The 27,315-nt window shown below is 46.1% G+C and overlaps 1 protein-coding gene across 5 annotated transcripts in view; it reads left to right on the plus strand.

Moving 5' to 3' along the window:
• The window catches only part of NTM (neurotrimin), a 942,656-nt gene that overhangs the window by 509,478 nt on the left and 405,863 nt on the right, over positions 1-27,315 (plus strand). The window contains exon 1 of one of the 5 annotated variants that reach the window (XM_049714327.1): positions 26,818-27,082. The exons of the other annotated variants lie outside the window; for them this stretch is intronic. The gene's annotated coding sequence lies outside the window, so the exon portion shown is untranslated. Of the gene's footprint in view, positions 1-26,817; positions 27,083-27,315 lie in introns of those variants that run through there. 5 annotated transcript variants of the gene reach the window in all.

The following is a 27,315-nucleotide window of genomic DNA, read 5'->3' on the forward strand; positions in this document are numbered from 1 at the left end:
CTATGTATAAAATACATAACCAGCAAGGAACTACTGTATAGCACAGGGAACTCTACTCAGTATTTTCTAATAACCTATATGGGAAAAGAATCTGAAAAATATATATATATACACATATATATGTATAACTGAATTACTTTGCCGTATACCTGAAACTAACACAACATTGTAAATCAACTATTCTTCAATTAAAAAAAAATGGGCACCATACAGGCGATGGCTGGTTTGCAAAGTATACAAACATGGAATCATTACATTGTACACCTGAAACTGATATAATGCCATGTGTCAATTATACCTCAGTTATAAAAAGAAACCTGGACCCCACACACAGCCTGGGAAACATGGCAGATGGGATCCATTCATTCGCCCACGTAGAACACTCACCAAGCTCCGGGCACTGGGTTGTACAGGGAGCGTGAAGGACTCCTGCCCTCACGAAGCTTACGGCCTGGCAGGATCCACTCACAAGGAAGAGGCGAGAGCTGGCATCTCGATGAGGATCAGTCTGGTGTGGCAGCACCACCCCTTCAAACCTGCACGTTGCCCGCTATTCCGGGAGGGGGGTGCCCCGCAGAGAGCAGGCCGACACGTAAGGATGGCCTTCTGCGTTTCTGCTGACACGTTGTCTGCATCTGATGGAGTAACGTCTTCATCATGAAATTAGATGAAATGCCTGATGCACAGCCTCATAGATAACAGCCCACGCTCTTCCTCCAGATCTACAGGAGAAATGGCCAAGAGCAAGGAGCGGCGGGGATGTGTGTGTGGCCACAACTGCCCCTACCCATCCCATCCCGTTTTCCTACCCACCTGTCATTGCCCCGAAAACATCATTAGCTCACGGAGGGGACGGTGTCTCATTGCATAAGCAGCACCACCGCAACCAGAGGGCTTTGTATACTGAGGCTGCAGGTAAATTGTGGACCAACTCGATACATTTTCCACAAGAAGTTCACTGATAGCGGTGCTCCCTGGCGCCCCTCCTTCCCAGCACAAGAGTGAGCAAACTTTCTTTTCCAAAGCCTGCACGTAGAGGTCACAGATCAGAAGGATGGAGTTGATGGAAAATAAGGCAGGACACCCTGATGACTCTTGGATTCATTCTTTGCCAGCTGGGGAGGGAAGGGAGGGTTCCCTCCAAGGAGAGACAGGGCACAGGCCCTCTCCCTTTCCTGTATCTGCCCTGCTGTTTCCAGGAGACCCGTCTCAGCTGTGTGGCCCTGCAGGCCAGCGTGCTTTGCACCTGACTGTGCACGAGGCAAGTGAGGCAGACACAGGGGGCTCAGCAGAGCCAGGGCACCTGTGTGATCCCAGCCTTTTCTGTCCACTCTGCCCTGGTTCAGCGCCGCCTTTCCCTCCACTCCTGCCATGTTTGTGTAAATGGTCCCTACCACCGAAACCTTGAATGAACGCTATGGGCTGGACCTGCTGGGCCGTCGCAAACTCCGGAGACATCATTCTCTTCCACTAGCCCTGCGGCCCAGTGGTGCGGCAGGGGAATCTCTGCCCCGGGGCAGGCAGCACTAGGACAACCGGGCTCTAGGTTCAGTTGGTGGAGCAGGGCCCTCCTTGGTCCTGGGTTGAGTTACGTTTGCTCGCACTTGTTCTCTGCATCCAAAAGTGTCCTTTCTGTCTGGGTCCTCAGCACACCCCTTGGGTTTATAGAATGAACCACGCGCATGTGTGCGTGCATGCGTGCGTGTGTGTGTGGTACAGCTCTCTTGGTACTTGGTGGGGAAGGATTTCTCTGCAGGGTTGTTGTTTGTGCTTCCTTCCCAGGCACAGGGCTACACGGGGGTTCACATGAGATCCCTGAACCCCAAAGGGGCAAAAGGCAGTCAGAGATGATGAGGGATCTTTCCTACAAGCCTTGACGAAAACCAAGGCAGAGCCAACGTTGGCTAGCGGCTGTCCTTCCACTTTTCTAGCAAGGAGGAGGGGGCTCTCACGGATCCCTGGGGCCTGGGAGTCCCTGGCGACCGCTCCCGAGGTTGCTGTTTCCATCTGTCCTCCCTGATGACACTGAGAGCCCTTGTTTGCGAAGTGCCTGCTGGGGGCTGGGCTCTCTTGTGTCCAGTGTCCCATTTAGTGCTGATAAGCCTGTACCTGGGCACTGCTCTTTCCAGTTTACGACTTGACAGCCTAAGCCTGAGGTGGTCAGATCACTTGCCCAAAGCCAATGAGCCGGTCGAATCCACATCAGTATGACTCTAAAGGCCCTGATTTTTCTACCACTTCGCACTGGGGTCCTCATATCAACTTCCCGCCTATTATTAACTCACCCCAATTTAGCCCCTGTGCCTTGTATTTCTCCCCACTTCTGCTTCAAGACTGTAGGTGGAGACCAGAACCATCTCCTTGCAGGCCTACCTTTATCTCCCCAGCAACATTCCATCCAGGCCTGCCTCCCCTCTGACCGGCCGGAAACCGAGCTACTGATGTTCTGTAGGGGATCGCTTTCTTCGGTGAAAGATACAGCCTCTGCCCTCACTGATTTTGCAAACATTTAATGGCCAACATTTATCCTTTAATACTGATACTTCTACTCTTCCTTCTGGGTTGAGCTGCATGGTGGCTGAGCCTTGCGGGATCCAGGGAGGTTTTTCTTCATAGGCTAGTAGGAGATCTATGGTTACCACCTGACGACACAGAAGAATTTAGTTTGCAGGTTACTAACATGCAGGGAATACTGGTGAGACATGGACCCTTTTTCCCAAGTGCCAAAGAGAAGCTGACTTTGCTTCTGATGTGTCAACATCTGTGCATCTGTAGCAGTGCACATTAAACGAGGCATTTATCTACACAGGCCTCCTGGTGTCAGGGACTGCATTCCACCGCAGACAACAGAGGCCCAAGTTCCCAGACTCTGCTGCGGAGCACGAAGCCCAGAGATGGGCAGGCTCCGTGAGGACCAGCTGCCTGATGGCATCAGCATCCCAGGGTCCTCTTAGCTTCCCTCTCTGCAGTCTTTAGTGTCAGACTCCTGTCCTCGTGCTTGAAAGATGGTGGCTTCACCTCACCCTCGCTTTGGCGTCTAGGCAGGAAGAAGAAGTTAGAAGGGGGAAGAAGTATTGCCAGAACGAGGCAACAAAACTGTCCTAGAAGTCTCTGGGAGGTTTCCATTCTTGGACTACTGACCAGGGCCTCACCATGTGCTGCCCCTCTGATAATAGGGGAACTGGGAAAGGCAGTTTTTAGTTAGACCCACAGGTACCCTAAACCAACTCGAGATGTTGAGAGAAGATGGGGAGGACACATACTTGGTGGATAATTTGCTGTGGCTGCCACTGTTGGATCCCTTCTATGTGGACATTTCTAGCGTAGGGAAGGAGCCATTGGAAGGAAACTCTTAAGTTCCATCTGCCCTTAAAGACAGAGGTCTCCACGGCCCCTCGCATTGTCTGATACCAGGGCCTCTGCTTCTTGTCTGCCAGCCCATCCGTCCCTCGTTCACTGCTGCTCAAGGCTTCTGTGTTGTTTCACTGCAGCTTTTACAGCTAGGGAAGAGTTATTAATATTGTCTATTATATAAAGAATTTGTAGTGGTAGGGGAGCAACTAAAATATGATAATAGTGGGTGGAATCGTTCAAACTGGATCATGCCTCTACCCTTTTTTAGAAGCTCCAGTGAATCCCCAGTTCCAACAACATGTAACCCAAACTCTCTATCAGGCCACATGGGGTCCTTCAGCTTCCCCTCCCACCATTCCTCAGACACAAACGATTTCTCACTTTTTTCTTAAACAAGCCATGATTTTTAAAATCTCCGTTTCTTTGTTCTTTCTGATCTTTGCCCAAAATAAATTGATCTCTCTTCTCCAATTGGTAACTTACTGCCTACCCTACAAAACCCATCTCTTCTGCTAAGTGTTCTCCAAGTCCTTTGATCCTTATGTCCAAAATTTCACACTCACTAGATATCACTACCTTAGCTCCCATCACACTGTTAGTAATTTGTTTACATACCTGTCCCCTCCACTAAGTTATGAGCTGCTGGAATGTAGGCACAAGCTTTTATACACCAACGTAGCACTTGTATCTAGGGTAGTATTTGCTACATTGTAGTTACTTATTAGGTCATTAGAATAGCACCATTCCAGGCACTTTGTATCAAGGAGGTACTATTATTGTCAGCCCCATTTTACAGATGGGAAAACTGAGGCAGGAGAGGGTAACTTGCTACATTTATACACAAGTCAAAGAGGCATGATTGGAGCTCCAGTGCCTGCACTTTTAGTCATCCCTCAACACTGCTTCCCAGTAGAATATTTGATGAAAGAATGAATGAGACCATAGATATTGTCCAGCCTGTTCTGGAAAGGGTATCTCACACTGCAAAGAAATGTGTAGTTCATCCCCTCCGGCTTATGACTCACTTTTCACCCATCTGCTGGCCCAGGTCTCCTGCCTTAAGCAGTGAGCCTGGCACAGGTTGGGGCTGCCCTGCTGGGGTTCAGGCCCAGATTCAGTCCCTTCAGCCTAAAGGCCACATTACAGCATCTTGACAGGGTTCCTCGGTGGTGCCCGTTCTCTCTCTCCTGCCCCTCATTCTCTCTCTCTGTCCCCCTTGCCCTCCGCTTCCCTGTCACAGATGTAAAGTCTGTGCAGCCATCTCTGATGCTTCTAACCACAGGCATTCAGGAACAGTCTCGTTCCCAATCCTGCCTCCTATTTTCATATTTCCTGTGGCATTTTATAGAAATAGCAGAACAATTGCTCATCCACAGGGGGTAAAGGGAGCAGGGTTTTATATAATCAAATGTTAAAGTGACAAAGTTTTCCAGCCAGTGGGGGAAGGAGAGGGAGGGACGATGAGGATGGGTCCAGGGATGAAGGAGGAGCCTGGGCCGTGTATCCGTGATGCAGGCTCCAGCTTGAATCCACTTTGTATCTGTGACGCAGACGGTGGATGCAATGTGTGCCTTGGGTTCTGCCTCTCCTTCCAACGAGGTTTAGCATCACCTCCAGGAGGTGAGTCTCTGCCAAAGGCTGCTTGGAACCACCTGTTTCCAGAGAGACCTCTGCATCTTAGAAGCACTGATGCTTTATTTCCATCTCCTGCATTGGCTGAGGAGAAAAAAGATAGTGGGTCATCTCCTTAGCCAGATGAGGGACAGAGACCAAAAACATCTGTCTGTAGCAAGCAGGCTTGGAGTTTCCCTTAAACACACGTTTCCATGAAAACCAAACAAAGGAAGACGAAAGAAAGGCCAGACAGGTCCCCACATTTAAATGAACGCTGTGGCCTTATTCCTCTCCAGGGCGGGGAGCAGAGGGCACGGGCTGCTGTCTGCACCCAGCCCCGCACCGGGCCGGCGACATCACTGCCTCCTTCCCACACACACCGCTGCACGTGGACAGGCTCTCCGGCCATTTGTTCTTTGATGTGCACTAAGTGAGACATAATCACCCACCTTGTCACACTGCATGTGACTTTGATGGCCCAGTGTGTGGGCTTTTTAAAAAAATACATTAGATCTTCTGCCCATTTTTGGATTGGGTTGTTTGTTTTTTTGATATTGAGCTGCATGAGCTGCTTGTAAATTTTGGAGATTAATCCTTTGTCAGTTGCTTCATTTGCAAATATTTTCTCCCATTCTGAGGGTTGTCTTTTGGTCTTGTTTATGGTTTCCTTTGCTGTGCAAAAGCTTTGAAGTTTCATTGGGTCCCATTTGTTTATTTTTGGTTTTATTTCCATTTCTCTAGGAGGTGGGTCAAAAAGGACCTTGCTGTGATTTATGTTATAGAGTGCTCTACCTATGTTGTCCTCTAAGAGTTTGATAGTGTCTGGCCTTACATTTAGGTCTTTAATCCATTTTGACTTTATTTTTGTGTATGGTGTTAGGGAGCATTCTAATTTCATACTTTTACATGTACCTGTCCAGTTTTCCCAGAACCACTTATTGAAGAGGCTGTTTTTTATCCACTGTATACTCTTGCCTCCTTTATCAAAGATAAGGTGACCATATGTGCGTGGGTTTATCTCTGGGCTTTCTATCCTGTTCCATTGATCTATATTTCTGTTTTTGTGCCGGTACCATATTGTCTTGATTACTGTAGCTTTGTAGTATAGTCTGAAGTCAGGGAGCCTGATTCCTCCAGCTCCATTTTTCGTTCTCAAGATTGCTTTGCCTATTCGGGGTCTTTTGTGCTTCCATACAAATTGTGAAATTTTTTGTTCTAGTTCTGTGAAAAATGCCAGTGGTAGTTTCATAGGGATTGCACTGAATCTGTAGATTGATTTGGGTAGTAGAGTCATTTTCACAATGTTGATTCTTCCAATGCAAGAACATGGTATATCTCTCCATCTATTTGTATCATCTTTAATTTCTTTCATCAGTGTCTTATAATTTTCTGCATACAGGTCTTTTGTCTCCTTAGGTAGGTTTATTCCTAGATATTTTATTCTTTTTGTTGCAGTGGTAAATGGGAGTATTTTCTTAATTTCACTTTCAGATTTTTCATCATTATTGTGTAGGAATGCCAGAGATTTCTGTGCATTAATTTTGTATCCTGCTACTTTACCAAATTCATTGATTAGCTCTAGTAGTTTTCTGGTAGCATTTTTAGGATTCTCTATGTATCTGCAAACAGTGAAGGATTCTCTATGTCACCTGCAAACAGTGACAGCTTTACTTCTTCTTTTCCAATTTGGATTCCTTTTGTTTCTTTTTCTTCTCTGATTGCTGTGGCTAAAACTTCCAAAACTATGTTGAATAATAGACATTTCTCCAAAGAAGATATACAGATTGCCAACAAACACATGAAAGAATGCTCAACACCACTAATCATTAGAGAAATGCAAATCAAAACTACAGTGAGGTATCACCTCACACCAGTCAGAATGGCCATCATCAAAAAATCTAGAAACAATAAATGCTGGAGAGGATGTGGAGAAAAGGCATCACTCTTGCACTGTTGGTGGGAATGTAAATTGATACAGCCACTATGGAGAACAGTATGGAGGTTCCTTAAAAAACTACAAATAGAACTACCATACGACCCAGCAATCCCACTACTGGGCATATACCCTGAGAAAACCATAATTCAAAAAGAGTCATGTACCAAAATCTTCATTGCAGCTCTATTTACAATAGCCCGGAGATGGAAACAACCTAAGTGTCCATCAGCAGATGAATGGATAAAGAAGTTGTGCCACATATATACAATGGAATATTACTCAGTCATAAAAAGAAACGAAATTGAGTTATTTGTAGTGAGGTGGATGGACCTAGAGTCTGTCATACAGAGTGAAGTAAGCCAGAAAGAGAAAAAGAAATACCGTATGCTAACACATACATATGGAATCTAAGGGAAAAAAAAGGTTATGAAGAACCTAGAGGCAAGATGGGAATAAAGACACAGACCTACTAGAGCATGGACTTGAGGATATGGGGAGGGGGAAGGGTAAGCTGTGACAAAGTGAGAGAGTGTCATGGACATATGTACACTACCAAACGTAAGGTAGATAGCTAGTGGGAAGCAGCTGCATTGCACAGGGAGATCAGCTCGGTTCTTTGTGACCACCTAGAGGGGTGGGATAGGGAGGGTGCGGGGGAGACGCAAGAGGGAAGAGATATGGGAACATATGTATATGTATAACTGATTCACTTTGTTATAAAGCAGAAACTAACACACCATTGTAAAGCAATTATACTACAATAAAGATGTTAAAAAATAATAATAAAAAGACCAAAAAACTGAAAGAAAACAAAAAAAATATTAGAATGTCTTCAAGGGGAAGCAGTGTTCCTTTGTGGATGGTCTCAGGATTTCTACATGGTTCCAAACAACAGAACACAAGAGCTGGTGCCTCCAGTGAGGAGCAGATGCTTCTCCCGGCCCCCGGCTCCACCCCGCACATTGCCCATCGCCTACACGGAGGTGGAAAGGCAGGAAAAGAAGGAAGGAGTGGGGTAGGGAGAGAGGGGCACATCCAGAAGACTTCAGCAAAGAAGATGGGGAAGGATGGAAAGGAACACAAGCGGGTCAAAGCACACTGTGATTTGCCTCTTTTGTGTGATGAATTGTTTCCATAACCAAGGCTGCATGTCCCTGCAGGAACCGTCTCCCTCCACCTTCAGAAACATCCTACTTAAGCATGCAGTTAGTCTCCTTCCCAGATCCCTCCTACTCGTTGTCTCATTTCTGTTGCTCACAGAGACTCCTTCCCAGATGTGCAAAGGTCCTCCCTCCTACAGCAGTGTTCCCCTCCCTCCACCAGCACCCCCCTTCCTGACCCAGTTCCCTTCTCTAAAGGAAGGCGCCTGGCCCTTCTGAGATAGTGCCCTCATGTGCATGTGGACGCACACACATACACACACACACTCGCACACACACACACACACCCCACCCCCGACCCTCAGAGCCGTCCCTTCTTTGTGGAGACACACACTATACCCCCTGGAAACAGAGCTTCTTAAACACAATTTGAGCCTGTAAATGCTGCAAGGGATCAGGCAGTGAGTTTCCATAAATGTGAAGCCTGCTCATTCCTGCAATTAATTGGCGTTGCTGCACTAATCGTAAGGCAGCCTGCCTATGGTAAGCGTGGCAGCAGCCTGCTGCGTGCAGCGGGGAAGCAGAGGTGGGATCTGAGCCCTGGGCAGTGCCTACAGTGGAGGATACAGGAAATCCGTAAGCATTCTCAGTTTTTGTGAAGCAACGTTGCACTATTGGGTTTATATTAGCAATTTTCAATCATCTTTTATTAGCGCCTGATCGATCTTCTGTCCATTTCCTTGATGTATTAAAGCATAATAATCTGAAGAAATTTCATCCCTGGTCAGCTGACTGTAAAAAAGTCATCACCACACAGTTGCTTATTCAGAAGCTCTGAATCCCTCATGCAAACCCCTTTGGATGGGAACAGACCCACGCTGAATGAAATGAAGTTTCTCTGAAGTGAAGTGGACTGCGGGTCCCTACCAATCGTGTGTGTCTCTGGCTGGACCCCTTTTGGCCATGGGATGCCAGGTCTCAGGGAACGTTGGAAATCATTCATACAGTCTTTCATCCTGGCCTCATTCTAGGCAAGCACTTCACTGAGCCAATGGTGCAGATGAACTCCGACTCCAATCTGGTCTAATTGTATGAACACGACTCAACTGGGTAAGGCCTGTAGGCCTCCATTTCCTCACCTATAAAATGAGAATATTAACCTAGATGACCTATACGGGTCTTTTCAGCTCTAAAGTAAATTGGTTTAATCAAAAGACATAGACCTTACTAACAACGGGCTTCTCTTCTTGTAGGGAAGATACCACATATTTATACTCACTTAGAACACAAGGCAATATGTTGTCCATGCTAGAGGAGATATAAAATATAACAGGCATCCAGAGGAGGGAGACATTTCTCAGTGAGGTGACCAGAGGGGACTGCCTGGAAGAGGGTTCATCTGAGGTGCATCTTGAGGAGTGAGAGCTTCATCGGCAGAGAAGCAGCGGAGGGTGGGACTTGCCATGTGATGGTAACACTGCACTCCCGGGAGGGGAGAAGGGGGATCTAGAAGGCATGGCGTCTTGAATTCCAAAGAAAAAGGCCATTTCCAGAAGCAGGAGAGTGTTCTGGGGGCCATGGGCTTCCAGGAGATGAGAGAGACTGACCGTTGTGTCCTGAACCAACATGGCTCCAGATAACAGGCCTCCTGTCCTCCTGCCGGGTCCTGCCGGGCCTGACAATGGTCACCTGTGAAATGCCCCACCATGCTCTTCATGGCAGAGCTGCATTCATGCTCCACAAGCCTGTGGTGTCTGTAAATCCTGCTTATTGTTCTGTGTACAACAAATGCTGCTTTTCCAGAAGCAAAGAGGTGACAGCAGGAGATAAACGGAGGCTGCTCCGTTGCTCAGACGTCCTGGATGGCCTTCCTTTTCTTTCTGCGCCACAGCCTTCCACTGGGCCCCTTTTTGACGAGGTTCTGGTACTCATGCCTTCTGCTCCTGAATTGTAGGAGTCCTTTCATCCCTCATGAATTACCCCCCTTATCCTGCCAAAGTTCTCCCCACTCCCCCTGTGAGCCAGGACATCGTGGGTATTCCACAAGGAAGGAAGCTGGATCCTTGCTTTTATTAAACTGCAGTTGAGTAAAATGGGTCTTGCATTTGGAGTTAGAAGGTTGGATTTGAGACCTAGATCTTCCATATTCTACCCTGAGAACCTTGTCAGCTTCCTTCTCAAATGTGAGCTGTGATTGACTCATTTGTCAAATGGGGGCAGTGGTTCTGCTGGACAAGGTGTTTGAGAGAGAATCAGATTACATGACAAAAGGTCATTTATTTCGTAAATGCACCATTGTGATTTCTACTATGGTTATTATAACTGTGCAGAGAGAGATAATCTTTATCATTTTAATAAGTTCATCAGCCATTCCACAAAAGAAGTAATACATCTGATTTTAAATTATGTGTACATATTACATAGCTGCTCTCGGGCAGTCTGTGATTTCCTTTACGGTCAGGCAACGCTGGCCGACCTGTAACTTAAGTCAGGTGTACGGAGCTTTTTCACCTGCTTTTCTCCATGCATTTTCTACTGGTTAATGGAATTCCTCCAGTGCCTTTAGGGGACACTTGGCTGCATGGCTGTTGTGAAGGGTTACCACGTCCTGCTCTCTGGGTGGTTGCACTCAGCTGGTGGAGGGAACCAAAGGGTCTTGGGTGTCCAAGCTCAGTTTGTCCTCCTCTCAACAAGCGATCATACTGTGGACGGGTCCGGTAGAGAGTGCTTGCTTGGTCCTTGTCCTGGACTGTCAGTGGCACTTAGGACAGCCCATGCCCTCAAGGAGCAAGAGAGTCTTTCCCCTGACAGGGGTCCACAGCAGGGGCCCGGCCTGCCTGAGCCCACAGGGTCAGCACTTTGCTTCCAGGTGGAAGGACGCTTCTCTCCTGCCTCTGCTGCTCCTTTCCTGGGAACAGTCTCGCGTGCCCTTTCTCTCCCCTGGGGCAGAGCTCCAGCATCCTTTTTAGAAATTAGCATCACTTTGTACCATTGAGCTCTATGTTGGAGGATTCTTCCCTGACTGAAAGGATACAGGGAGGCAGAAGAGGCCCAGAGCATCAGAGAAGGACGGCACATTTGCTCGAAATTGAAGATGTGGCCAGCGTGGTCTTGTTTATTTGTAGGGCTTCCTATAGGGTTAGGAGGTTTAAAAATATGCCCTTGTGCATCAGTTGCTTCGAGGGCCCTTTGAATCACATCCCTGCTGGCCTAAAATATATTTGAAAGTGAGAACACAGAGGAGGAGGGGGGAGCAGAAGCCCACTCATGCAGATACAGGGACATAAATGACTCAGTTTCCTTCTCCACAGAGAAGATAATGACGCTGGTTTCTTCGCTGGCAGGTTAGCTAGCGCGTGGGCGCTGTGTTAGTTAATGTCATAAAGAAGTGCAAAAGCACACAAACTTTAGAAGCTCTGGTGCGGTACGATTCTTGGTGCACGAACCAGCCTGTGTATGCCAGTATTTATAAGAGTGAGGGAGTAAGAGAAAGCTGTCAGCAGAAAGCAGAATATGTGTGTGTACCAGTTCAAGGCTGAGTAAAGGAGACTAAATAGAGAGACATCCTTATGAAATTAACGCAGTTTTCTTGACGAAATGCCCGTGTGATACTTTCGATGCTTTGGGCTGCAAGTAATTGAACCCTGACTAACAGGGGCTTGGAATATTAGGACATCAAAGAAACCTGGAGATAGCATGGCCAAAAGCTCAGTAACAGTGTCTGGGACCCAGGATCTCACAGCTGATCTCCATCATGCTGGAGACATGGGGTCTTCATTCCATGGATGGGCGGTGGCTGCATTTCTCCAGCCCTCGCACCATCCCCTGGCTGTGATCAAAGGCAGGAGCGAAGGGGGCTGGAAGAGCGCACCTGTGCCTTTTCGGTGAGGGCAGGGGGCTCAGCCCAGCTGCTGGGCATGTGGTCAGCCGTAGCTGCCAAAGACACAGGACAGTGAATTGCTGACCTTTTTAGCCTCTATTGTGGGGGGGCAGGCTCTGCCAGTAGGAAAGACAAAGAGGGGAGAAGAAGAGGGTTTTTATGTAGATTTCAGCACCTAGTGTCTTTGGGAGCAGTGGGCTTGTAGATAGAGACCTGCAAGTTGTTGGGAAATATTCCCTCCGTGAACACCTGAGATGATGCTGCAGCTTCCCGCTAACTGCCAGCAATCTGCTCGCCTAACGTTTCTTTGCAGTCTCCGCCTCCCTGTGTGTTCAGGCTATGAAGCTTTGGCTTTGCCTTGCCTTCTCCCACCCCTGGATCATCCCCAGAAGCAGACCCTCCTGGGTGTGTATAGGGCACCTACCATGTAGACTGGATTCCCCTGGGGTACCCCTTCCGTGAAACAGAGAGGATGTGAATGAGGGCCAGGGGACCCCCAGTAGCTTTTCAGTCCTGTGGGTTGACTAGCCCTGCAAACCTGGATATGGTATCAATACAATGTGTGTATAGTGGCCCTGAAAATCAGTATGAACCCCTGCTTGGGCCTGACAGAAATGGGGCAGTTCTACTGAAAACCCAGGCAGAAGGCCTAATGAGAAATTCATCAGATGTTCAGTGACACTGCCTAACCAGGGGCTCCCATCTGCTTGCACCCTTCTCTTCCAAATGAAGGACCAGTTGTGTTTGTTTATAACCAACTGGCTGCCCTTCCTTCCCTCCCCCAGTTGCAGACCAGCAGCAGCTGCTGCAGAGGTTTCCTCTCCATCAGACCCAAGAGGCCAATGGATACTGTTCCTGCCCCTCACTCTTTCCTGATGCATTTTTCATCATTAAAGGGAAAATGTCATTGTGGTGACAGATATTAGTATGATTGGTGTCAGGAATGAATCTTCCTTTCTCTGTCAGCTTTGCTTCACACAATCCTAAGACAATGTTCTGTTAAAAGGCCACTTCCATTTCCAACTCAAGCAGTGGGTGAGAAGGGCAGGCTTCTGCTGTGACGGATGGGCTCTGTCAGAGCTGGAGCTGTGCAGGGCAGCACGGCGGGAGCCTGACCCTTCCAGCACCAGGAGAGCCTGAGGAGGTCTCTGGGAAACCCATGCCTTATTTCTGCCTGAATTCTGTTGGGAACATAGTCTGATAAAATGGAGACCTGCAGCTCTATTTGGCGACAAAGTTTCAGGGATAGATTTGCCATCATCAGTGGTGTATAGAGTGATATAAATCCAAACCCTTATATTGAAAAGCTGACCTAGAAATGGAAAATTCTGTTTTCTTTCAACAAAAATGTGAGCCAGCCTCTCTAGATGTTCTCCTAAGTACAGGTCTGAGCCTTGAGTGAGCTAGCGGTAGTGATGTGTTCTACCTCTATAGCATGCCTCATCTGATGCTCTACATAAAGCAGCCTTTCAGAACTCATTTAGAGCTCAGTTTCCTCAAGCTGAAATAAAGGAAATGGTACCCAGGCTCTCCCTCTCAATGACTGAGATGCTGATCCAGTCCAACGTATGTTTATTGAACTCACACTCAGGGCCACACACTTGGCTCAGCCTGGGAAGATACAAAAATGAACAAGAAGTGGTACCTGTCTTCAGAGAGCTTCTAGCCTCATAGGTGAGATCAAATAGGCAGTCGACTATAATACAAAAATATGTATAAGAAGTTCAATATTTTGTAACATATCTCTCTGAAATATATGCTTATATATCCAGAAAAGGTTTGATTCTAACCAATGAAGGAGAGGGACAGAGGGGCATCAGTGAAAGTAATATTTTATGAAGAAAATGGAATTTTAACTGGTTATTGAGGTCTGAATGGGATTTAGAAATCTGTGGATGGAAGAGAAGGGACCCCGCAGATGGGAAGTTTGAACAAATACTTAGACTGGGAGATCCAGAGGGTCTGAACAGTCCCAGGATGGTGGGTGAGGGGCGGAGTAAGGCCACAGAGGCTGAGGCTACACAGTTAGGCTGGCGTATTCCTAAGAGCCTTGATGCCCAAACTTGGGAATTTGAACTATGAAGTAGGCGAGCCACTGAATTTTCCTGAACAGGTAAAGGGCATCACTGAGCTGTGCTTTAGAAAGATAAAGCTGGTTTCTGTGTACGGAATTGTCTATGTCAGGAGTTATCTAATTTATCTGATCCAAGTCTCATTAAAAGAATATTTTGTAATACCTTTATTTCCATGAAAATTAAATTTGTAGATAAAATAAGCAACCCATATACCTACTTGAAAAAAAACGACGTATTTAATGTCCTAACTGGATCTATAAGAAACATAAATCGAAAATGATTGATAATCAAGTAAGTGTAAAATAAATCTTTAGGCGCAACTACACCATAGGATGTAATGAAGTGTGGAAGCTTGTGTCTGTAGATAGACTCTCCATGAATGTGATGGCTACGTTGCAGACTGATGCAGGGCTGGAGAACTGGTGACTCGACTACGTTGAGCTTTACCACCGGTCATGAGATCTTTCAAACTAGTAAACAGTCCTTGGTGAGGATCTGAACAAATCAAAGCACAGTCTTCCCTTAGCTGACAGGTAGTTGCATTCCTGATGGATTGGTGAATATTAAAACCTTGCAAAGATATTTTGTGTTGATGCCTCAAATGGAGTACAGTTTAGGCCTAGATATAAAAAAATCACTCACCTAAATGTGAGGCGGGTGTTCGACAATGGTAACAATATCATGTGCATTGCTGAGTGTCTAGCCTCCCCGGCCCCCGTGCACTGAGTGGCTGGCATGTCTCTGAAATTACAGTGACGCATTTTGCACGTACCAATGCAACCAACCTCCCCCTAGGAGTCTACCCTGCCCCTGTAAGAAGCACAGGTTTAGGGACAGGCTGGAGGCAGAGAGCTAAGATTTAAGTAAAATAGTAGAGAAAAGAAACAAGGGGAGCCTTCGTGGAGCCCAGAAAGGAGAAAAAATGTAGGAGACACGCCTACCCAAGGGAGATAAGCGGTATCAGCGGTGAGGTTTAAAGCTCTATGCAAATATTGACACTGTTAGAGTTGTATGTCATTTTGTTCACTTCCAGAAAGGAAATCTGAAGCCCTGAAAAAATGCAATGACTCTTCCAAAGACATAGAACAGGTCAGGAATTGCATTAGACACCAAATGCCTATGACCTACATTTGCACTATAATTACTGATGCAGAGGAGCTTCTACTCGGCGTGGAGAATTGTAAGCAGAGAACTAGAGCAGAGTCAATACAAAGATGGAAACAACTTCTGGAAATTGTCAAATTCCGAGTGCTCTACTCAGCACCTCACTATTTTATGGAATGCCTTCAAAACTCCACGCTTCCAAAGATCAAATTCTCCAGTCCATCCACTTCTGTGTGTGCTTAGGTCTCTACATATTATTCACAGTAACATTTGAGACAAAGGAAAGAGATAATTACAAGGAGATGTTTTTCGAGATATTAAAGTTTAACAGGATTCTTGGCATTTGTGTCCTGTCAGTTTCCATGTAATTATGCTCAATTCCCAGAATTCAGAGTCAGTTGTACCTGTTAATGCTTAAAGATGATGTCCTTGGAAAATAATTTATAAGACCGTTTTTCAGAATTTTCAGGTTCAAACCAAGCCCCCTGACTAATAGTCTGATTATTATTAATGTTATTCTTGGATGGAGTGATAGGAGGTCATAAGCTGGATGTTGGGATTAGAGTGGATTTTTTATGAGAGTGTGGTGAGCTAGCTTTCCCACGTGCAGAATGGTGTACTGAAAATATTTATATAACCTGATGTGTAAATGTCTCCTACTTTGGTCTGATAAATAACAGGAACATGGGAACGGTACTCCAGTTCCCTAGAACTCTACTGTGTCTTGGAAGAAAGAAAGGGGTCTGGTAGAGATACCTGTGTGCAGAGACGGGAAGTGGAAGTCAGGGGTCAGACGTGGAGGAAATAGCCAAGGTAGTGGAGGGCAAGAATAGAAGGCAGTCCATCTAATTCTCCCTCAAGGCTGAAGGGGGCTTTCCCCCTGCTCAGGGTTCCTTGTTCACACAAATTACACACAACTTTTCTTGCATCATTTCAAAAATACTCCTACCAAGTGTACACAACTGTTCTAGAACGGGCTGCCATAAGGTGTGCAGAGGGAAAGACAAGCATAATTCCATTATCCCCAGCAACGTGGACAATAAAATTACTGCATACGTGGGAATATGACATTAAAAAGGTCACCCCAGGTCATATCAATTCAGATGTCCTCCTTAGGTGTTTTGGACAGTGGCCATTTTGCATGGGACTCATACTTCAAAGGTTAGAGATATACATCAGACACCCCTAACCTAATAAACCAGAATGGGTCTGTCACCCACTAATTTATCCATGCCTTCCTTTATCCTATTTAGATATTATTTTTGGCCTGTATAACGTTTTATACAGACACGCTTATTTTTATCCTTAAACTGCCATCTGTCAATTTCTCAGAATTCTTCTTATTTCTAGCTAGAGATTGGTTATCAAGTGTGTGTACGCCCTATCCGTACGCTTTGTGAATACCAAATATTCATCTTAATATTCATTCATGTGGAAGTCCCTGCCCTGCCAGAAAATAATTTTAATTTTTGAACTTTCCCCAGCTGTACTTAAATTCCACAAATATTTATCAAAAACCTATTATGTGCCAGGCATTGTGTGAGGCTTCGGGGGTATAAGAGACTACGAAAGAAGTTAAACTCTTACAAGTATTATGAACGTTAGACGTACCGATGCAGTGGGCATCTACCTAATTGAATGGAATAGTTATGTTCTTCATGAGGAAGTTAGAACTTGGAAGGATGAATAGAACTTAACCTGAAAAGTGTGGGGACAGTATTCTTGACAGGAAGGCAGCCTGTGCAAAGGCCCCAAGGTGAAAAAGAGGAAGTTTTGAGGGATTAAAATAATAATCAATTAAAATAAAAAGTGGCATGGCTCGATAAAGGAAGAGGTAACAAGAGAAAAAGGTGAAAACAAACCAGGCCACATCATGAAGGCTCAGAAACCGCATATTCAAATTCCTGTGTGGAACCACTAAAGACTGAATCAGGAAGGGAGTGACATGGTCAGGTTTTCAGGAAAACTTGATTTGAAAGTGGAGCTTGAAATAGACCTGGTAAAAGCAGGTGGAAGAAATCCCTGTAAGAGAGAGTCTCATGATTCCAAACAAGAAAATAAGAAGGGATGATGGCTCAGGCCAAGGTAAGGCCATGGGGGTTGGGAAAGGCGACTGGACATGAAATGTTTTGGGTGAAGAACCCACGAGAGAAAGAAATGTGGAATCGCAGGGGAGAGGGCCATGGGAGAGGGACAGAGGAGATCAGAAATGCGTCTTGATTCCTGACTCAGAAGCTGGTCACATGAAGTTCCTGGATGCTTTGGGAGCTGTAATGGATAAATACTATGAGTAACATTTGAAGAATTTATACACAGTAATTTTGAGTAAAGGGAATGTTTCTTTGTTTCTATGTTTCCAATATTCTTCTAGCAGTTTTCATAAAATGTTAGGCCCAACATTTCTTTTTTGGCAAAAATTCCTGATCCCTGCCAACAATAATCTATATTATCATACTCCAAAATGTGCTGTAAGGACCGTAGCTTGGGAGCTACTGGCCATGACTGTTTCCAGCATCGTTTCCCTGGTTACGCATGTGGAGACTGTACCACACGCTAGGTACTTCTCTGGGTACTTTACATCTGCCGTCTCATCTAGCCTCACACAGCAAATGTTTGGGGTAGCCCATATTCCTATTTCATAGAGGAGAAAACTGAGGCTCTGAGAGGTAAGAAAATTATCAAAGGTCAAGAAAATTATCCAAGGTCAAATGATCAATTATCAAAATTATTAAAAGGTCAAGCTGGCCACTTGTGGAGCTTGGACTGAAAGTCAGAGCCATTAACCCTGCCATCCACACTCCTCTGTCCACTCCGTCACCGCTCCTATCCCGCTGCCCAGAGTCCAGCGTCAAAAAGTACATTTTCCATGATCTTTCCTCAAATATGTTACATTGCATTTGCCCACTTCTCTGCACGCTCCCATAACTTTGTGGCTTATTTATAGCTCATCCAGGTCAACTGAAGACTTAACTACTTAAGGGAACTTAATGTCTTCTTCAAACTTGGGAGAATCCTCTCTGAATTCCCTTTGGCAGATCATTGATAGAAATATGGCATTTGGTTTGTCCCAGCAACTCTCCCTTGGAGATTCTGGTACTAATACTTCTCCATATAGAAACATGGCAATCTATCCTGATTTGTGTCTTAGCGTTAAGCTAATTCTCTGCTTTTGAAAAAAAGTCTCCTCATTACCGACTTTCTAAGTCATCTTTGGTCCTAAAACCTTGGGGACACTCCCGTGAAAGCTTAGGTGAATTATTTTCATATTTTGTCCGTGTTCACATGTCCGCTCACAACACTTTCCCTGCTCTCCCTTCCCCAGATTCAGAGCTACCTGAGCCCCATCTAAATCCACTTTGCCAGGCCACTCCCAAGAGGCTCTGACTATCTCATCACCTGCAGCACCACTTGTAGCTTTCTGGTACCCTAGATGAAGAAAGTGTACACATGGTTCAGGGAAATCATTCCTTTCTAGGAGGGAAAGCCCACATCAACTCCCAGGTTGGCAGGGATATGCTGCTATATCTGCAGCCTCCATTGCTTTGTCCCGAAAGACCCTGAACTCCCAAAGGCAAATGCATAACGAGGGACAGACGTGGGAAAAGCCAGGGAGATGCATAAGCATGTAGAAATGTGTTCAGTCATTTCTTCAATTTATAAGAATCAATAAAGTAAAGAATAAAGATGCTTTGAATACAGAGGATTTGTTTTCCAACTGAAGACACTGTGAGGATTGTGTAGTGTCTTTTTTTTGATATTTATTTGGTTGTACCAGGTCTTAGTTGCAGCAGGTGGGCTCCTTAGTTGCAGCTCCAGGGCTCCTTTTGATGAGGCATGCAGACTCATTAGTTGTGGCGTGCAAACTCTTAGTTGCAGCATGCATGTGGGATCTAGTTCCCTGACCAGGGATCGAACCCAAGCCCCCTGCACTGGGAGTGCGAAGTCTTATCCACTGCGCCACCAGGGAAGTCCCTGTGTAGTGTCTTTCATCTAACTTGATGGCGACAGAAATACAAAGAAACATGGGTTCTACAGGCAGTACACATGTAAAGCCTTCCACAAGCAAACAGTTGAGAATGGGTTTGGTCCTCTTAAAAATGTGTGGGATACCTTCCCATCTGCCCACCTGCCCCTCAGCTCTGCCCTATGTTTCTCCCACCCAAATCCATCAAGGACTGCATCCCTCTCTCCATCACCAGGCCCTGCGAGGCAAACATTTATATGTCTAACTCAGGGACCTACACCTTTAGAAACCTCAGGGTGAGTTATTTTAGTCTTAACCAGCTCCCACTTCTTGAGAAAATTAACTCAGCTTGAACACTAATCCATCTGATGAGGTGTTCATCTTTAATCCACATGTTTCACTAGTAAACTGATTTGATGCACGCAATGAGTGTGTGTGTGTGTGTGTGTGTGTGTGTGTGTGTGCGTTGTTGTAGGAATGCTATGAATGGGTTAAAATCATAGCAAAATAACATCCCAGAATTTCAGCTGGGACCACATTTATAATAAAAATTATTGATTGATTTCAGGGATAGCAAAGATCATTTCTACCCAATTACACTCTCACTGCCCCTTCTAAAGCTGTGTGACTTGGGGATTATTTCACAGCTTTTAGTCTTTTACATACAACTGCCATTATAAAAATGTTCTTTGTGACACATAAAATTATATATACGTACACACGTGCGCACGCACACACATACACACACACACAGAATTTGCTATATATCTTAAGTGGCTTCTCTTAAGAAACTCAGGAGAGACAGACAAAAACACAGCAGAGTGAGTCTACAATATGAAGTCTAAAAGAAAAAAATAATCATTAACAGAAAGGAAAGAGAATGAGAGGGAATTTCAAAATAGAATGAAGAGGTTGGAGAGAGAGACACACAAAGATAGAACACACAATAAAGTCCTTGCTGAAGAGGTGGGGAAAACAGGTCCCCAGAAAGTCCAAAGACACAGAATATAAAACTTACTAGTCTAGTTGACCTCTAAAGCCCTTTCAGCCATGATATGCTAATCATCTAGTCCTAAATGGATGGCTGAAACATCCTCTTTATGGCTGGATGCCTAGCACGAACTGTGATCTGGACAGCCATGTCCCAGCTCGGCTTTAGGGGAAGAGTCCCCAAAGGGCAATTAATTTAGATTTAATGGGACAGTTACTGTAGGTTTAAATAAATTCCAGTTAAATATTAACAGCCTGTTTATTGAAGATTAACATTGCTGGTTGCATTGTGGGATTTTCTTTTCCTTAAAGAAACCCTTTATCGGAAGACTTTTAATCATCATGGCTCTTCCATCGCCTGCCTTAGGTCCAGTGTGGCTCATTAATTACTTTGTGCCACAGTTTTCCGAGTTTTGAAGTGGACACCTTGGTGAATGGGAACAGTGGAAGGACAGGGTGAGGAGGGCTATTTCTCTATAGGAGGAACCGATCAGCGGACGTGAAGATACACTGCTTTTGAGAAGAGTGTTGAGAAGCATTAAAACCATAGACTGAGAGCTGGAAGGGGACTAGGAGGTCATTTAATCCAAACTCCTCACTTAGAAGGAAAGTGGAGGTGACTTGGGGAACTCCATGCAGCCAATAAGTGACAGATTGGGGGCCCAATGCAGTACCCTTGACCCCAGCCCTCTACGGGCTGTCATCTTACTGTAGAACAGTACTTTCAGCTTTCAAAAGTGCATTAGCCCGGGCTTCCCTGGTGGCGCAGTGGTCGAGAGTCCGCCTGCCGATGCAGGGGACACGGGTTCGTGCCCCGGTCTGGGAGGATCCCACATGGCGCGGAGCGGCTGGGCCCGTGAGCCATGGCCGCTGAGCCTGCGCGTCCGGAGCCTGTGCTCTGCAACGGGAGAGGCCACGACAGTGAGAGGCCCGCGTACAGCAAAAAAAAAAAAAAAAAAAAAAAAGAAGTGCATTAGCCCATTTGGATGTATTAGACACTAGATCTTCTCAAAGGTTCACATATCATGGAGACGTTGGTTCTTCTGAAAACAAAGAAGCTAAAAAAAAGCAAAAAAAAAAAAAAAAAACAAGTGACTTATTTAATGATGGCGTGAGTTAAGACTCGGATCCAGAGACTCTGGTTTATAAAATGATATTTACAAAATGCCACCTCCAATAAGAAGTACAACTGAGTTTTTGAGCAAATTCCTGTCTCATTAAGTTTGACCACTTCTGCTGTTGCTCCTGGCTGGGGAGAAAATGCAGAAAATTCAGAGAAAAGTTTAAAAAGAGACATGAGTAAAAGACGATTGATTAAGGAGAAAGGCATGGGGCTGGGCTGGGGAGGAAAGCCAAGTTCCTCTAATGGTACATTTGGGGTTTAAGCTCCAAGTTTGGGGTGGCCGGTTACCGTCCAGAGGCTCTTTCTCTGTGAGAAGCCACTACTGGCTCTGGTTGGGCTGCATCTTGCAAACCTTGGAAATGGAGTCTGGCCGATCCTGTAGCACAGCCCTGGGATGCTCAAGGGTAGAAACTGGGAGCAGTGAGGCCAGCAATGCACGTTAGTATCCAGTGACTGGTGTAAATCTGGACCTGGGGGTGGGTAGGGGGGCTTTGGACGCCACCACCAGGCCCACGGGAGCGAAGATGGGCCCAAGTTCCACGAAGGTGGTCAGAGGCGCTGCTCATTTACCGCTGAGATGGAGGCGTCTTGTCTTTTCCTCAGGTTGTTTGTCCACTTTTCAGGTATATATGGGAGCATGGCAGACAAAAGTTCCCAGGCTGCCGCACAGAGAGGAAGCCCCATCCTCTTTCTCAAGCTCAGGCTGTTTCCCACAGGCCTGGATCCTGTGTGCTTTTCAAGACACTGGGGTGGGAACTGCAGGGTCACCTTCTTCCTGCCCTGGTTTGAAGGCTAAGCTACTTCCCTTTCTGACCACATCTCAGCGTGATGTTTCTGTTCTGTCCCTGGGATGAAGCCCCTCAGGACGTGCACAGGGATGGTGTTCATAGGTCTGGCACTCAGAGGGCTGCTCTTGGGTTCTCGGGACAAATATCACACCTAGACCCCTTCCGAAGGAGGGAAGCACACGCGCTGGCCTCCGTGCAGTCCCCATGCAGAGGCCCTGTGCTCACCTGTGTCCGTCAAGAGTCTCATAGCATCCTCACACCACCCTCTGTGCTATGTACCATTCTTATCACTATTTCACAAACAAGGTTATTGCCCTAAGGTCACACAGCTAGTGATGGAGGAGATGACGTCTGACTTCTGGTCTGTCTGAGTCCAAAGCCCCTGGTCATTCTTAATTGATAAATAGCACTGAATGGATCAATGAATGCGTGAACACAGGATGAGGGAGCAGTTAGAGCTTTCCAATCAGAGCACTTCAGACGTCCCCACTCTTAGTTTAACAGAGCACAGTCTGTGAATATAAAAGGCAGCTTCATCCCAGGCTCCTTGCTGTCCCCGGTCGTATACATCCCATCCTGTCTGCAACTAGATTCTCGCCCACACCATCTGCCCGGTCGACTCCTTCTCGCTATTAAGTCCCAGTTTAAAGTCATTTCCTTAGGGAAGCGTCTCCTGATTGTCCTGATTCCCAGAGAAACTTCTATCATGTATGTTCTTCCAGTTCCTCACGGTGCTTATCAGCATCGTATCTACAGTTTTGTAAAGTTCTTGCTTTAATGTCTGTCTCCCCTGCCAGTGTTAGACGCACAATGGATTTTGTTTTTGTCTCTCTTGCCCACCACTGGGATCCACCACCTAGCACATAGCTGACATTTATTGTGCACTGAAAACGTGTTTGTTGAGTAGATGAATTTCTTCCCTATATTTTTAAATCCTTGAGAATATCCCGCCGTCCCTCCCCCCATGCCTCTTTAAATGAATCTTAGGAAACCATGGTCAGTGCCTGGAACCCTGGACACACAGTGCCTGGAAATCAACTGTTCCCAACAGGGGAGGCACATCCCAGCCTGTTGTTCTTGGCAACAAGAATGTTCTTAGGGGCTTCCAGGAAGCACTGGGTTGAGTTCATTACAACTTCAACTTTCCTGGATGTAAATGCAAATAGAACCATTGACAACCCCAATAGCACTAGATTGTAAGCAAATCGAGGGCAGGGCAATGTCTTTCTTCTTTGTATCTCTAACTTCCAACAGTTCCTGGCTCACAGGAGGCACTCAAACTCTGCTTGTCGAAGTTTAATGGCTGACATTGAATTCAGCTGAATAACTGGATGCCCAGAGGCATCAGTACTGGGCAGCAATGTTAACACTTCTGTGTTAATGTAACCGCTTCTGTGGTTCTCTCTCTTGCTGCAGATATAGCAGCCAAAGGAGATATTTTGTCATTTGGCCCTTAAGCAGTGTCCTTACCTGCCAGGTATAGTGGAGAGAACACAGGAGCAGGGGCCATCAGCCCCGAGCTCTAGTCCTGATTTATGAGTTGTTAACTTTATTCCTATGATAATGGATCCTCTCTCCTGGGTTCACTCCTCCCACTTATGAAATGAGTGGGTTATACATCTTTCAATGTCCCCTCTGACCATATCATTCTGTGATTCTGGGAATCCAGGGTCTTATTATGACCGCAAACCTAGATATGGAGAGATGCTTCTCTAAAGACCCCTGGCTCTTGCGATGCTCCCCTTTGGGTACCTGGCCTTTGCTTTGATGGTACTTTGACTTTGATCATTTGCCCTGCTTTTCTTTACTTCTTTGTCTACCTGCCAACTTTTCTGCTGATCACCCCTCCTCTTTATGTACCTTTCAAAGTCCACGGGCAGCCTCACCTTTGCCTTTTCTTCCCATGCTCCTGAATTCTCTCTATTCCTGGTCTCTTTCTTCTCTCTGGACGCTTCTTCCTCATCCTCAAGTTGCTCTTTGGCTCTCCCTGCTGAAATCCTAACAACACCAGACTCTAGCCCGGGTGAACAATGAGTTCATTTTGACCCTATATTCACATAGGAGGAAAGAATAGCAGGTACCTTTCCAGAGTCCGGCCCTTCCCTACTCCCCTAGAGCCGTCTCTTGAGCCAGACGGACACCGCCTTTCCTGATTAAAACTTGCGAGGTCTGTTGGGTGCCACGCTGCTCTAACTGCCCTGCGTGTCGCATCTTCTCGCCTGTGCTCCTATTTGGAATCTCTACCAGGAGAGGGGGGCCTTTCACCTTTTTAGAGAAGAAGCGGCACTGGCATGTCTCAGGCTAGAGCTCTTCTTTCGGGCTCTCGTGTGTGTAGAACATTCACTGCTCTTTAGCCAACCCCAGCTTGCTGTAGGTAACGCAGAGAAAAACAAAAGCAACAGCTGAAACAATTTCCCTTTCATTGGCAATTCTTCCCTTTTCCAGCCCTGCTTTAGTGAGGAGGGGCTGCTGCCGCCCCGAGTCTCCGTCTAGCCCTGCGTCCTCCTCTACCTGCCAGCCCTCCAGAGTCTACCCAGCAAGCTCCTCTGCACCCTGTCCTTTGCAGTCCCAGGATTATTAAAGGGAATATGATTGTTTTCTTTTGCTCAGGCAGTGTGTGCATGTGTGTGTGTGTCTGTGTGTGTGTGTGCACGTGTGTGTCTGTGTGTGTGTGTGCATGCCTGCGAGCTTGAAAGGCATTGTCCTATAGATATTTTTATAACCTGCAGCAATTACAGCTGCCAGCGTGGAGACAAGCTATGACAAGTTGATTTATGTGTACACTATATGTGTATGCAGGAGGGAACGGAGGATGGAGAGGGAGACAGCAGGGGGGGGATGGGGAGAAAGTGGAGGTGGGCGCTCGTTAGGAATCTGCTTTCCAGGAGGTAGAAAGGAAGTTATGTCTATAAAGAACACAAATAATGAAATTGCTCTGACTGTCATTCCTTTTTCATTAACTCGGATATGCTGGGAAAAACAAAATAAATCCAGCAGTTTTTATGAAGCAAGAGACGGGATATAAGATAAGCCACTAAGTGTTTGGTTATATTTAGGGATTAGGGGATGAGAAGGGAGTTGACATGTGATTTTGATCTTCATCTAGTCAAACCACTTCAATCAGCAGTTTCAATAAAATGGATTCTGCCTTGTTAATTGTGCGGGCATCTCTGACCTCTCACCAATTTCTAAACTTCCATTTTTGAATAAAGTTTGGATCCCTGGGTCCACAAAGCAGCTGTGAGGTTGCCAGTGGCTTTTCTTTGTCCAGCCTGAGCGTTACCTGATCTCTGCTGGGTTTTCTGCCGGCCAGGTTGGGAGGCTGCAGCTCACCACTCTCCCTTCCCCCGCCAGAGACAAAGATGGTGTGAGCGTCTTAGATCAACCGCATGCAGACTGGTATAAACTGAACATCTTCCAGAGCCTGTAAGAAGAGTTATTTTTCCGCCCAGCTATAATAATGAAGCAGTGGCAGGCAAAATGTATTAATAAAGCATCTTTCACCTTAAGTGGATTTCGAAGTATTTTACTGTAGAGTTAATCATGTATGTAGGCCCCTCGGGAAGGCCTGTTGTTGTCATTACCCACATTCCTAGATGCAAAAACTAATGCTCATTTGTACCTACCTGGGAATTAGATGCAAGAGCCAGGGTGAGAATTGATCATGAAAGGACTCATCCCTGCCATTCTCAAGCCTGGAGGGAAATGACTCCAAAGCCCAGAACGAGTCCCCCTTCCTTCTCCACTGCTGGTGTTTGTTTCCACTTGTGGTGGTGGGACGTGTTTACAAAGAGGAGTTTTGGAGGGGAGCCGAGTGGTACTTAAAATGGATGTGGATGATTACAGGTAATTCCTTGGCCTCTGCATAAGGAGAACCCCAAATTCAGCAGGCTGAGGTCAGCAGTCATGACCTCACACCTGACATCTGCTCATATAATATCTTAACTTGGTGAAATCATGCAACTTCCTACTTCCACAACTCCCATTGCAAAGTGAAGGTAAAGTAGGGACTTGTCAGAACGGATTGGTACTAAAATAGGTAAATTCTCCTCCTGTTCTTTCAAAAGCATAAACAAAACCTCCTGCACCCTGAAGACATCATTTTTGTTTTTCTTGATAGTAAAGTCATTCTTTGTGGTCATAAGTTGACAATTGATTTTTTCTTTGGTTCCCACTGGACAAAAGTAGCGATGGATTTCCCTGAGAATTTAATATTGTAAAAGTCAATAGAGGAGACGAGGGGAAAATGGGCGAAATGATGGATTAATTGAAATCTCCAGTGTGAGTTGCTTGACTTTACATTGTTGTACACTCTCGGGTCACCTGTTAAAAGAGGAAGCCATGCCTCCTCAGTCTTTCTTTGTTACCTTGGAGCGTGGCTTCCACATCTGCACACCCTCCTCCATCCCTTCCAACCCAGGGCAGTTGGAGTGACCGGGGCACGATGAGTGAGATGCCCGTGCGTCACTCACCCGTGTTTTATCTGCACGTAAGTGGGGAGACCAGTTGAAAGATGCATGCACTCTCATGGCACCAGGACCCTTACGGTTACAGCGATTCACTTAGGATCATTCAGTCTCTTTGGTGGTGGCTGGATGGCTTTTCGGAAGAACATTTGTTGTTGTTGTTGTTATTTAACAGTTGTTTTAAAAAAGAGCTTCCTGGTTGGATTTGAGAGAGAGTCTAGGGGAAAAACAGAGCCACGGCTGCTTCCTCTCTGTCCCCAGGGAGAATCTGGGTCAGTGCAGGGAGCTCAGACAGGAGTCCCTGAGCAGAGAACATGTTGGTGTTAGCACGTGGGGTGGGCTGTGCCGCTCTGGGCTTCCCCCCTCCCTCAGGAGCCAGGCCCAGGCTGGAAGGAACTGCGTTCCATCAGAGCTGAAGTGAGAGGAAACATGCAGATGTAGGCACAGAGGGACCCACGGCAGCCAGAGAGGAGAAGTGACAGCAACTGAGGCCAATGCAATTTTTCCCTGGGTTTCCAGAATTTGAAAAACACACCTCTTAAGATGAAATCAGCTCCGCAGGAGTGTGAAGCCCAGGACACCTGGGAACCCTCTGTATCAATAAAGCCAGGGGCTCACACTCATTCATCTGAGTGAGCACTTTGCAGGGCTAACATCTTTTAATGTCGACAAAACAAGAATAAAGAATGTAAGTCAGTGTCTGAACTTGACCAAAATTTTGATGCGGTTTTGCCAGTTTCGCACACTAAGAGGCTTCTGTGATTTTGCATTTGTTTTATATATGGAAGATCTCTATTTAGAATGGTGTTTGAAGTAGCTTTTGGGGGGTGGCGGTGGGGTGGGCGTTGCCTGTTGAATAAAAATGAGATGATTCTAAAACGTCCTCCCAACACTTTAAATTTACTCTAAATGCTAATGTAT

The sequence above is a fragment of the Orcinus orca genome, chromosome 8 (genome assembly GCF_937001465.1).
Source record: "Orcinus orca chromosome 8, mOrcOrc1.1, whole genome shotgun sequence".
Classification (NCBI taxonomy): Eukaryota; Metazoa; Chordata; class Mammalia; order Artiodactyla; family Delphinidae; genus Orcinus; species Orcinus orca.